This window comes from Triticum dicoccoides, chromosome 2B (assembly GCF_002162155.2).
Source record: "Triticum dicoccoides isolate Atlit2015 ecotype Zavitan chromosome 2B, WEW_v2.0, whole genome shotgun sequence".
Classification (NCBI taxonomy): Eukaryota; Viridiplantae; Streptophyta; class Magnoliopsida; order Poales; family Poaceae; genus Triticum; species Triticum dicoccoides.
The window spans coordinates 824,913,295-824,926,129 of record NC_041383.1 but is presented as its reverse complement, the minus strand read 5'-3'; positions in this window follow the sequence as shown (position 1 = coordinate 824,926,129).

The following is a 12,835-nucleotide window of genomic DNA, read 5'->3' as shown; positions in this document are numbered from 1 at the left end:
AAGACACCGAGAGACTCTTGGATTTAAGTGAAGAACTAGGATGTCCTGGGATGCTTGGATCAATTGATTGCATGCACTTGGACATGGAAGAATTGCCATGTGGGATGGAAAGTTCAGTACAAAGGGCACTCCAAAGATCCAACAATCGTTCTTGAGGTTGTTGCATAGGAGGATCTATGGATTTGGAATTCACACTTTGAATTACCGGGCTCTCATAATGAATTGAATGTGTTGTCAAGATCACAATTGTTCGGAAGGCTTGTTGTCGGAAATACTCCTCCTTGCAACTATGTTGTCAATGGTCGTCAGTACATGATGGGTTACTACCTTGCAGATGACATATATCTTCCATGGGCCAAATTTGTAACGACAATCCCACACCCTCAAGGCAACAAGAGACCCCAGTTTGCAATGTGTCAACAATCGGCAAGGAATGATGTTGAGAGAGCTTCGGTGTGCTTCAGAAGCGCTTTGGCATTATGCACGACACTGCTGAGTATTAGAGCCCACAGGTCCTATGGCAAATAATGACATATTGCATCATCTTGCGTAACATGATCATTGAAGATGAGAGAGGCATGCTAGAGAACTTTCGGTACATCTCCAATGGGGATCCTGTTGAGCCAGAACACGGTGCAAACATGGTACATAGATTCTTCGCAGCACTTCAAAGCATTAAGGACCAAGAAGTTCATATCCAGCTCCAAGATGATCTTGTTAAGCGTCAGTTGCTACTCCAATGGATCTAGTGGGGGTGCCGTGGATGCCGTGGCACCACCTACAAAATTGTAAAGTATATTTTCTATGTACTGAACACTAGATAGCTATCAAATTTATGCCATTTTAAGACTATTTATTGATATTACAATGATGTTTAGTGTATACTCTGAACCGGGGCACCCCTAGAGCTGAGATTCTAGGTCCGCCACCGTACTCCATATCACTTGATTCATGTGCTTCTTTTATGCTCTTTACTATGTTTGGATCCTTTCGTGTGTTTGAATCTAAAAAATGATTTATAAACTTCAAATTTGTAATATTCATGAATTGTGTGAGACTTTTATTATCAAGTTTGGATTTAATATGTGTGCAAATATGTAGGTGGAATGTAGTACGTACACAAAAAACGAAGAATTGACGAAGAATTTTTTTCCCAGGGAGTCAAGTGTTAGGAGTTTAACTAGAAACTGTTTTTATTTAATAACTTCGTAAATATATGGAGTTAAGATATAAGTGGTCATCTATGAGGCTAAATTATAAGGGATTGATCAGAGATGCTCTAATCAAAGAAAGCCAGCTTTGTCACAACTTAATTATTATGATTTCTATCGCTCTCCAGTAAGATCGTCTGTTTATTTTTTTAGTTAATTGTGAATCCCAACTGCCTTTTTAAAATGATGTGCAGTAAGTATAGACGATTATTACAAGGCAGTAGTAGCTCAACAAGGAAGTTGCAAGCCAAACTGCTGTGTTTATCCAGTTCGGAAACCCAATTGCAGGTATATATCTTGAGAAATTTGCAGAAAGAGTGAAAATAAACAAACAGAGGATGCCACTCGAGAAGCGATCGAAACCGGCAAATGTCATCAGTTTGATTCCCTTCCATAATCAAGGAGGGTCAAATGCTTGCTTAAAAGGTGAACGGATGCGCCAGTTTGGTTGGTAAAGTACATCTGAACTGAAGAATGACCAGACAGAGCAAAAGAATGAATGAAAGATTGTGTCTTTCTTTCCTTCTTATGGCCCTATCTGTCACATCTTTCTCAATGTACATACCCGGGTCGGATTCGATCATGATCATAGGTGAATCGAGGAGAAGGCATTGAATATGTTCCACTTCCTTCGTCTCTTGGTGATCTTTCTCCGCAGCTCGTCGACGAGCCATCCATCCAGCAGATTCGTCTGAAAACTCTTAAACTTTTGGGGTAAATAACCAATTTCTTCTTTTAATTGACAACTATTATGGACTCCGTCTCTCTTATTTTCCGGACAATTATGCTAGCTTTAAAATGAAAAGAAAAACATAAATATGCATACGTAATACAGCTACAAACATGTCTTAGAGATGCACAATGACTGACTCTTGTGCTATGAAAAACTGATGATGGATGCAGCACATGCCACATGCCATACCTAAAAAACAAATGCTTAATAGAAGTTGGGCTGCATCTTCATTGTTCCTAATTTTTCAAACTAGTCCTCAAGGGAAGACAAAACCAACACAGAAGAGTAGTCTGGACCCTGCTTGCTCTGCACCAGCACCAACGTCTTGTGAAATGATCTATATCCTGAAGAACATGTGCGGCATCTCATAGCAAGCAGCCTAAAGTTTGATGTAAATAGATAATTATTCAAGGCAACAAGAAAGTTGCAACCCAACCGCTTGTGTTCATTTAATTCTCAAACCTCTTCCCGGAAACCCAACTATTATATAAACACACATAAATATCTTGAGAGACAAAACTGCTGGTGAAAAACAAATAAGTAGTGGTTTTTGGAGCAGGTGAGGAATTCACTCTGCTGCTCAAATGCCGGTTCATTGCTCAAACTACGTACAACCAACAACATACTAGTGCTCTTGAATGAATGCATTGTAATTATTAAACTCAAATGCCAACATATCCCAGAGTTTGTTTATGATGCTAAAGCTTTCAACGCCATGCAGCCATCGGACCTGAAAATTAACTCCATGCAGCAGCAGTGGCGGATCTTAGTGGAGCCCAACCTGGGCCACCCCAGCCCATGAACTTTCCTCATACCAAATCCTCAGTAGTCCATCCATTCCTAAATATTTGTCTTTCTAGATATTTCAACAAGTGACTACATACAAAGCAAAATGAATGAATCTACACTCTAAAATATGTCTGCATACATCCGTATGTGTAGCCTTGATCTCCGGGTGCTCCCTAGTCGGCACGGACAGCGAACCGCTCACCCCGACGAACAGCGCGGTGTCGCCGATGTCGTGCGTCTCCTTCCACCCCTCCCTGTCGGCGTCAAGGACCTGCACCTTAAAGGAGCGCGCTCGCCAACCGTTGAACTCCCTAAGCACGACCATGAGCCGCCCGTCCGGTGCGGCCACAAGGAACTTGCGGTGGTCCGGGTTGACCGGCAGCGGCAGCCTCGGCGCAATCACCGTGCTTGCGAACACGCCAGGTGCGTAGGCGTCGCACTCCTCCCACGCCTCCACTTGGCCGGAGTATGTGATCGAGTAGAACCTGCCGTCATGGTGCACCGCGTCCTCGACACCATTGCGCAAGCGCAGTCTCCACGAGGCGCCCTCCGATGTGGCGATGGGCAGGGGCGGCATCCTCCATGCGCCGTCTCCCGCCATCGCAAAGGCCACGGCGCCGTAGTGTGGCTCTGTGATGAGCATGGCGACGTCGGCGGAGTCGGAGAGGACGACCTTGCGGTAGAAGGAGTGGCGCATCTCCTCGGCTCTCAACGTCCTGGTGCCGGAGGGGTACGACGGCGGCCCCCTAAGAAACCTCATCACGTGGAGTGTGAATTGCTGCCGCCCGCGGTCGGCGTAGAGGTAGGGGATTGTGTCGATGGCCGGGAGCGCATGCCGATCGCCGATGACCGGGTTGACGAGGCACATCCGGGCCCGGTCGTCGGTGGTGACGAGCCACCCGCGGAGGAGGATCCCAGAATGACGTGGTCGGGATACGGGGCGGGAACGGCTGCGGCGCGACGTTCGGCGAGGGAGAAAAGAGTGGCGGTCGCCGGGGCGTCACCGGGCTGGAGGAGACACGGCGCCTCCGGCCTGAATGCGTTGCACGAGGAACGGAAGATGGTGGCGAAGGCGAGGCGGTCGAGGAGGCTCAGGCGGCTGTGGATGTTAGCTAGCATCTCCACGGGGAGGCTGGCGACGGAGGCCGTGGCAGCGGTGGCGACCTTCTTTCGCTCCATTGCGCGTATGGATCGGATCGACAGGGGATAGACGAAGGGAAGTTTGTGTAGCAGATCTCTACTCCTAATGGAGCAGTTGGTAGTCTCGTTTCCAGGTTTTTTTTTCGTCCCACCACTTTCGTTCGGTTTTTTTTCATAGGTTAACCGTCGTAGATTTTTTTCATCGCCTCTCCCACTTCATCGGTTTATTTTCACTTCACCCTCTCACACAACGAAAAAAACTGAGCGGATCAGAACTTTCCATACTGACACAAATTATTTAGTAATGTCTTTATGTAAAAGAATCAATCACAATCAATCTCTAAAGATCAAATCTAAATTAATTAATCTTCATAACGTTTGTTTCTTTTCGAATCACGTCCATAACTTTCCTTCCTTGTTTGGGCAGAAACTGTTTGGTAGCAGAGATTAGGAAGCTTCCTATGAGTGTAGTAATAGGAAGTATTCTTTTTCTTGATGATTCGTTTCCATGCATAATGATAGTAAATTAGGCCAATATTCACCACTATTTATCAACGTCATCAATCGTATCCATTCCTACCAGTTTTCTCTACTTCTAATGGAGTAGTTGGTAGTCTCCGCCGGTCAATTTTCGTCCCACCACTTTCATCTGGTTTTTTCGTAGGTTAACCGTCGTAGATTTTTTTCGTCGCCTCCCCCACTTCATCGGTTTATTTTCACTTCACCCTCTCACACAACGAAAAAAACTGAACGGATCATAACTTTCCGTACTGACGCAAATTATTTAGTAATGTCTTTATGTAAAAGAATCAATCACAATCAATCTCTAAAGATCAAATCTAAATTAATTAACCTTCATAACGTTTGTTTCCTTTCGAATCATGTCCATAACTTTCCTTCCTTGTTTGGGCAGAAACTGTTTGGTAGCAGAGATTAGGAAGCTTCCTATGAGTGTAGTAATAGGAAGTATTCTTTTTCTTGATGATTCGTTTTCATGCATGATGATAGTAAATTAGGCCAACATTCACCACTATTTATCAACGTCATCAATCGTATCCATTCCTACCAGTTTTAAGGGAATCTGTCTTTTTTAAGGGGATCCGCTCGCTAAGTCGTCGTCCACGTTATTTTCACAAACAATCTCTACTCCTAATGGAGCAGTTGGTAGCCTCGTACAGTTTATATTTGTCCTCCTCCCACCTCTCCTGGTTTTTTTTCATCCTCCCTCCCACCTCCCAATTTCGTTGGTTTTTTCCGTCGGTTTTTACTCGCCCCCTCCCACCTCCCAATTTCGTCCGATTTTTATTCATCCCACCTCCCACCACCCCCTCGTACTGGTTCTTTTTTTCTCCACTCTTTCCTTGCAAACCAATAATTTCCTAACATACAAAAGATCACGGATCTATCTTTCCTTACCCGAACCAATCGCGCCCTACATCAGTGCATTTCTTTATTAAGAAAACTAACACGTAAATCTTAACGCATTGTAAACAAATCCCGTTATTGACCTAATTAATTTATTATGGAATCTATACGTGGTCGCATTGGTTCTTTTTCTCTCCACTCTTTCCTTGCAAACCACTAATTTCCTAACATACAAAAGATCACGAATCTATCTTTCCTTACCCGAATCAATCGATCCCTACATCAGTGCATTTCTTTATTAAGAAAACTAACACGTAAATCTTAAGGCATTGTAAAGAAATCCCGTTATGGACCTAATTAATTTATTATGGAATCTGTACGTGGTCGCATCTCTCCCCTCGTGAAAAAATCGCATCCATCTCCCGTTAAAAAGGAAAAGAGAACATGAACGATCAATCCCACACCCTGCATCTCAGTAGCAAAAAAACGCCCCCGCCTCTGCTACTGCGCCTCGCCGTGTGCCCGGCTCGACCCATGCCTCGCCTGCATGGCTGGACGTCGCCGTCTCCACCGCCACGTACAAGAAAACGGTGGGCAGAACCATCCATTCAAATCGCACACCCCCACCCTCCTCCGCAATCCCTAGCCCCGCATCATCCTATCGCTTTCTCGCCTCTCTTTCCCCTCGATGTAGATGGTGCCGAGCGGCGGCCTCGAGCACCGGCAGTGCCGCCCTCTCTATCTTCGCTGCGTCGAGAGATGGGCCGAGGCTATCGTCGGTTCGCCGCCCACGATTGGGCCGCCTCCGGTTGTCGCGCACCACCGGCTCCACCTAACGTGCCTGACCCTCTCCGCTTTCGACCTTCCGGCGACCACATCCCTCCGCGCCTCCATCCATCATCCACAAGGCCACTCCCTGCACCCACCCTGTTAAATTCTCCATACCGCCGGACAATCACCGAAGATCCAAGTTGGCCCGATATCAATTTTCTTACATGCTTTCTTTATCAGTTGGTGATGGGAATGGGTTCCAATTTCTCTCTCTGACTGTGGATCCGCAGGCAAGAAGCGCTTCTACATGCATCCTCCTGTCGGTCCCTAAAGTACCAAGGTAAATGGTTGATGTTGCGTTTGTCTAGGATGATATATGTTGGCTCTGTTCCGGTTCATCCGAGCAGTTCCGGTACATCGTGCATTTATCTTGCCAGTAATGTTCTGTGATGCTCTGATGCACTTTGGGAATTATTTATCTTGTCTTCGGTGCAAAACATTTGTTTATTAATGCATGAGAAGAATCCATGTTACTACCTTGAACCTGTTTTATAATCCATATTGTTATGCACTAGCGCGTGTGCGTATGAAATAGATGGATTATGGTCCCGTACCCAATAAGATGGATATATGTGTGTTAGAGAGAGAGAGAGAGGGAGAGGGGGAGAGAGAGTGAGGAGGAGGGAGAGAGAGTGTGTGTGAGAATTTGATGGTAAAAAGGTCGCCAATGTCACTTGATATGTATGAGAATATTAAATGTAATATTAACATAATTGATATTAAACTCTTAAAGTTAATGTGGCCCCGTTGCAACGCACGGGTGTTCTTCTAGTTATGTTAATTTACGAGTGAAAACACTATGTTAATTTACGAGTTTGTCTTAAAAAAAGTTAATCTACTCTCATTTTAATATAATTACTAGATCGGAATCGCGCCTTGGCGCGAGGGTGCCGGTCCCATTGTTTTGGTAATGTTCAGTTAGTAGGAATTCAGATTTAATATATGCATTCATACAGGACAACTACCGAGCGATCCATTAAATAGGGATTTCATAATCTGAAACATCAGTTATTGCATTAGTCAGTACATACCAGGAAAAAACATAAAAACAATACACTTCCTACCAAAACATATGTATCCTCTAAAATCAGAATTTACATGGACAAACAAAGGAATTGTTGACGAACAACACTTGGACGAAGCAAATCATTCTAAGCCTACAATTGATAAGATGGCTAAGAACACATATGCCTGCCACGCAACTCTGTACCGGCCAGCCGCTGAGTGATGTATGTAAATAGGGATCTCACAATCTGCAACGATAGTTAGGAAAGATTTCAGAAAGAAGAGCAAGGGTATTACTAATGGCAGGGGGCAAGCATTATTGGCTTCTTGGCAGTCGCTTAATATGTTAATCTTTTGATCGTCATCTTCAACCTCCTTACATTCTGGACATTTTCTCCTTTAAATCACTTGAATGGTCTTCAAATAGCATTGCCCGCGAAGATATGCATCACTATTGCAAGCCACGCCGATGCATACACCACAAGGAGCAGCACCGCACCCTCGTCCGTCTCTGCGGTGTCGCGGTTGTGCCTGTCCTGCGAAGCGCCGAGGAGTGACGGCGACCTAGGTTAGGATCGGCAGCAGCACGAGCACCACGACAGTAAGAGAAATAGGGAAGGACAGGTGCACGAAAGAGGCTGGTCAAAGCAGCAAGGATGTACCTTGAGGATGGCGCTACCCGAGCTCCTCCTCCTTGATGACGAGGAAGCACTAAGGGCAGCTTGATGCTTGCCGGTGGCCTCCCTGATGAATTGGAGCCGAGCACTACGGGGTCAAAGGTGCAGCGCCTCATGCTTCTCACTAACAAATACAATTTAGAACTATTCTATCTGATTGTTTTATTATTATTTTGGATGAACATGATATGTGCAGAGCATAAAGCTACCAGGAAATAGAGCGGTGAAGTTTGACTAACCTGGACATCTGGATGGATTATTTTGTTAACCGACAATGTAGATCCAAGCGAGGCTCGGTCGTAGATCTCGTCGTTATCCATAGTGGCCGCAAAATCTTCTCTAAAGAAGAAACGTGTTGAAATCCAAAGATCGTAGGCGAGAAAAACTGAAAAGAAAGTGCCTTTTCTTGGTGAAGTTCTTGTTGCCTGGAGTTTCATGATAGAAGACGCCTCCTATTGCCCCGCCAGGTTCTGTTTGCACATAGTAGAAGGGAACCAGAAATATTATGTCAGCCTGCTCGTTTTTTGTAAGGCATGGAACAAAGAAAAGGGCCTTTTACTGTGTCTATATGGTCCTACCTGGTCCCCTCGAGTTGAAAACAAAAGAAACACGCTCTAGGCCTTCGTATCAATATAGAGAAGCTGAGCCTAGGTGTATAAATTACGAACGTTTGTTCTGCTACATCAAAAATAGAAGAATCAGTATGGTCATGTAGATGGAATTGTAAAGACAAATTTATAAGTATCTGCTGTTGATAAAAAAAATTATAACAAGATTTGGTGAAATGTCAGTAGGCTCTTAGGATCAGGGCAGCAGTCTTCGCCGTCTAAAACTCTCTTGTTTGTAATTACACAAAAATGGAGTTTCATTTATTTGTAATTACACAAAAATGGAGTTTCCTTTGTTTTTCCACATACACAAAAATGGAGTTTCCTTTGTTTTTCTACATACACAAAAATGGAGTTTGCTAATGCAATCACATGTAGCAGAATTGTTCAATCAATGGACAGGAGAGAATGATATATACACTAAGCACCACAGGAGAGGTAAAAAACTGAAGGAAGAGGCAAAGATGGCCTTAACTTCACAGGAGAGGTAGACATGCATTTGCCGGGAGAGGAGCAGGGTAGCGGTCATCACCGTCGCCGGCAGGAGGTGTCTCCAGTGAGAAAAGACATGGAAGCAAGCTGGAGATTCGCGACTCAGCTACAATGAACTCCATTAAAATCCTTTGAAGCATTCAATTGCCGCAACATACCTAGAGGAAAATAGCCCAATTAGCTCACCCGCTCGCCAAAAATAAGAAATGGAGGGAAAGAAATCCAAGAACACAAACCTACACTACAATGGGTGAGTGGATAAGAAGCATAAACATGTAGCAATACAATAAGCCTCTGAAGGAGACATGGCGGCTCAACGGCGACGACAAGAGAGGTGGGCCGCTGGCTAGCATCCTCTTCAGTCTCATCATAGTACCTACAAATAAATGTACCCCTTTAGAAATACCGAACCATTACAAATGCAGCCTCCCATAAAAATATAACCCTCTTCTGATAATAACAAAAATTCTGGTAAATACATATTTCATTTGCAAGAGAAGGAGCAACCTCTTTGTTTGTTGATAGCTTAGCAGGCTCCAAAAGCAGGGAAAACTCTTGTTGGTTGATAGCTTGTAAGTCACTAAAGGTAGCTTGAGGTCCCCACACAAAAAAGAAGTCATCTGAGATCACATAAGAGACATAATATAAATTTCAAATATTTACAAATAAAGTTGCAGTAAGTTTGGTATGTTCCCTTGAAAGAAAAATGTAATGCCCATCTCAGCATTAGTAATACAAATCTATCTTTCAACAGTTAAGTACAAAATGATATATTCAACTATCTGAGCATAGTTCTCAGGAAGAATACTTGTTGTGTGGGATGGATCAGTGGGTAAGAAACAGAACCAATAATATTAAGATAACTATGATGCATCTCAATTCAGATGGGCCACTGACCAAAGGGTTATAAGAATTGCAATATTATATACTGACCAAATCAGTATTGCTCAGTATAACTGTAAGGCCTCTTGTTTAGGACAAAGGATAGATATTTGATATATCACAGGAAATGCAACATGATATAATAGTATCAGGAGTACATTACATAGGTCGAAGGATTTATAATAATTAGACCAGGTCATAATAATTAGTACATCACAAAAATGTAATGCAAGCTTTTCTTTCTAAGGCCACCACTGGGTGATAATGAAAAAGGGAATGCATGCTACATCGAGTATTGAAGGTAAAAGTATTTTTGGGTGGCTGAGAAGGGTAACGTGTTCCTCATTTGATAGACATGGTTGCACCTCAAACCAATCAATCAAAAGCCTGGATGCTTACAGGAAAGAGGTTACACTATGTGTGCACATATGAAGATTTATGATTCAACATGAAATTTGTTAAAATGGGAACTGCCTTATTATTAGGTAGCATATTAGAAGCATTCCATGCAAAATTTTATGCATATTAGTCTATCTTAACATGCTTATATAACCCAACGGATATTACATATCTCAACTTTCAAGTATGGCAAATGGAGATTCATGAGCATAGTTACTATAACCCACCTCTCAACTCTCAAGCTCATCTTCCTCCAGATAGAAAGTGCTCGGTGCACTTAGGGATTACAATTTTGGTTCCTTCTGATATGCCACGTGCCACTGGGTTTTCTGAAGGGCACTCACATATGTGATTCCCTTCCTTGCAATTATCCTAGGGTGCAGATTCTTTGTGTTAACTTTCAAAGGTTACTGGACAACAATTGGTACATCCATGCAACTGGTACAGTGTACGTAAACATGTGTATATCAATTAACAGGAAAATAATATTGGCAAACTGATTTTCTCCTATACCAAGCGCATCATGCAGAACTGAATCATATGTCTGGCACCAAAATCAGGGTACTTGTTGATTTTACAATCTGCACGGCACCAAAGGGAAATTGTGCGTGCAACACCTATCAGTTTCCTTGTGCTGCTAATTACTAAAAAATAGGACACGTGACTACGGTAGTGTTTGGCAGAACTGGAGATAGTTTCTTTCAATTAGCTGCCAGAACATGTAGGCCCTACATATGAAAAAGTTGCGGAAAAGAACAAAATGCTAATTCTTTGGATTACAAAGTGAAAATACAATTTCTAGCTACGGTACAATATGTAGCCGACAACAAGATTTACCCTCGGTGCAAGGTCGCTATTCACTGCATATTCGCGTGGCCGAGAGGACTATTGAAATAGCTATAATGAATCCTACATCCAAGCAGAATATTGGGCACCAAGATTTTTGGAAGAACGCATCAACAATGAAAAAGATACTAATAGAATTTATAATATAGCTTGGTTGCTATGTCTATATGGTCGCATTTAAAATAAAAAGTGTAGTATATAACCCCCTAATCATGCATAAGACACAAGCTGCTTGAAAAACAGAGGACCCGAATTGCTTCCAGGATACAAACCATCGGAGTCATAAGAGATGATATATTATGTATGTGCCTGATGTCTGAATCTTAGAACAGCAAGTAGAAACTTTCTTTTACCCATTTGGAGCACAGCCTGTAAGGCCACCATCTACAAAACCTAAAAAACAGAGCAGGAAATAAGTACTAACAACACATCAGCCAAGCATGGGAAAAAGGGGTCATTTCATCTTCGAATACACTGCAAAGCTCAAATATTATTTGTTAATAATATGATTATAGGGCCCACGCAGTGTACAGCCTGCCAGACACCTAGAACTAATAAGCAATCCATTAACTACAGATGATTCAACAGTACAAACAAAAAGGAAAAGCAATGCATGAGCCAAACAGAAAATGAAGCAACAACCTGTCAGGCTCATAGAACTGATAAAGAATCCATAAACCACAGATGATCTGATAGTTCAAATAAAAATAAGAGGCAATACATGAACCAAACAGGAAATAAGGCACCCATCTAACTGGTCAATTTATAATTTGTTACACACTCCAACATGAAACTGAGGCTGAAAAATGGAGCCAGAGCTTGCAATGACACTAAACCTAGGATCTCCGAAACCATTTGATTTAGGCATACTGAACCTGATCATGTTTATTTATTAATTCTGTTGAACCCGGTCATGTTTATTTATTACAGTCCAGAATTGCACATATAGGTTCACCTCTATATCCTCAATGGTTCAACAATCTTCGGATTATGTGGCAGCGTTTGGGACAACTGGTGCTGCAAGTTTCACAATCTGTGCAAAATAGTAAGCTCACGTATTAATAGCTACTTGAAAGATGCAAAGGCTTGCTCTGCTTATTTGAATTTCCAGTACTACCATGTTCTAATATATTTGTGCAGAAGATTTGAGAGTCAAAGCATGGTAATTGGCTTGCACCAGGTGCGCGTCATTGCTTTGTTTGGTAGTCTCAGCAACACAACAAAGGCAAACAAGAAAACAAAATGACTCAGTAGCTACTAAGACCATGGACAAAAAACAGAAGCAAACAAATAAAGCAAGGAAAGGAACAAAAGCAACAATCCTAGGCCCTACCAGGAGGAAAAGGAACATATTATACTCCAGTAAAAAAAAGCAAGGAAGGCAAGGTAACAACCAAAATTAAGTGCACAGACTCTCTACCAGGAACAAAACATATAAAACAAAAGGCTCTCATTGGCCAATCTGCATAAGAGGAGAAGAGAGGAGGAGAACAAGGGTCAACCTGCAGATCCGTAATGCCGCGGCAGGGAGACAACATGCAGGCAAAATTCAAGAAAAATGAACTATGCATTTTCCTCTGCAAACAATACAAATGTGCTCACTTAGAGAGAGCAGCCTAATAAGATACTTTTACCTAGCAACAAAACCGTGAGGCAAATTAAGAGCAAGCCCTCAGTGACGCATACAGTAAACTGAACATCAAAGGATTGTGAAAGCAACCTTTGAAGCTGATTTAAAAATCAAAGTGATATTGACTCATACAGTAAACTGAACATCCAAAAGGGGATGATGGAGGATGCTGCAGTTTTGGTCAAATTTAAGTTGAACCATTCAATTTTATTTGTAGTTCATACTAC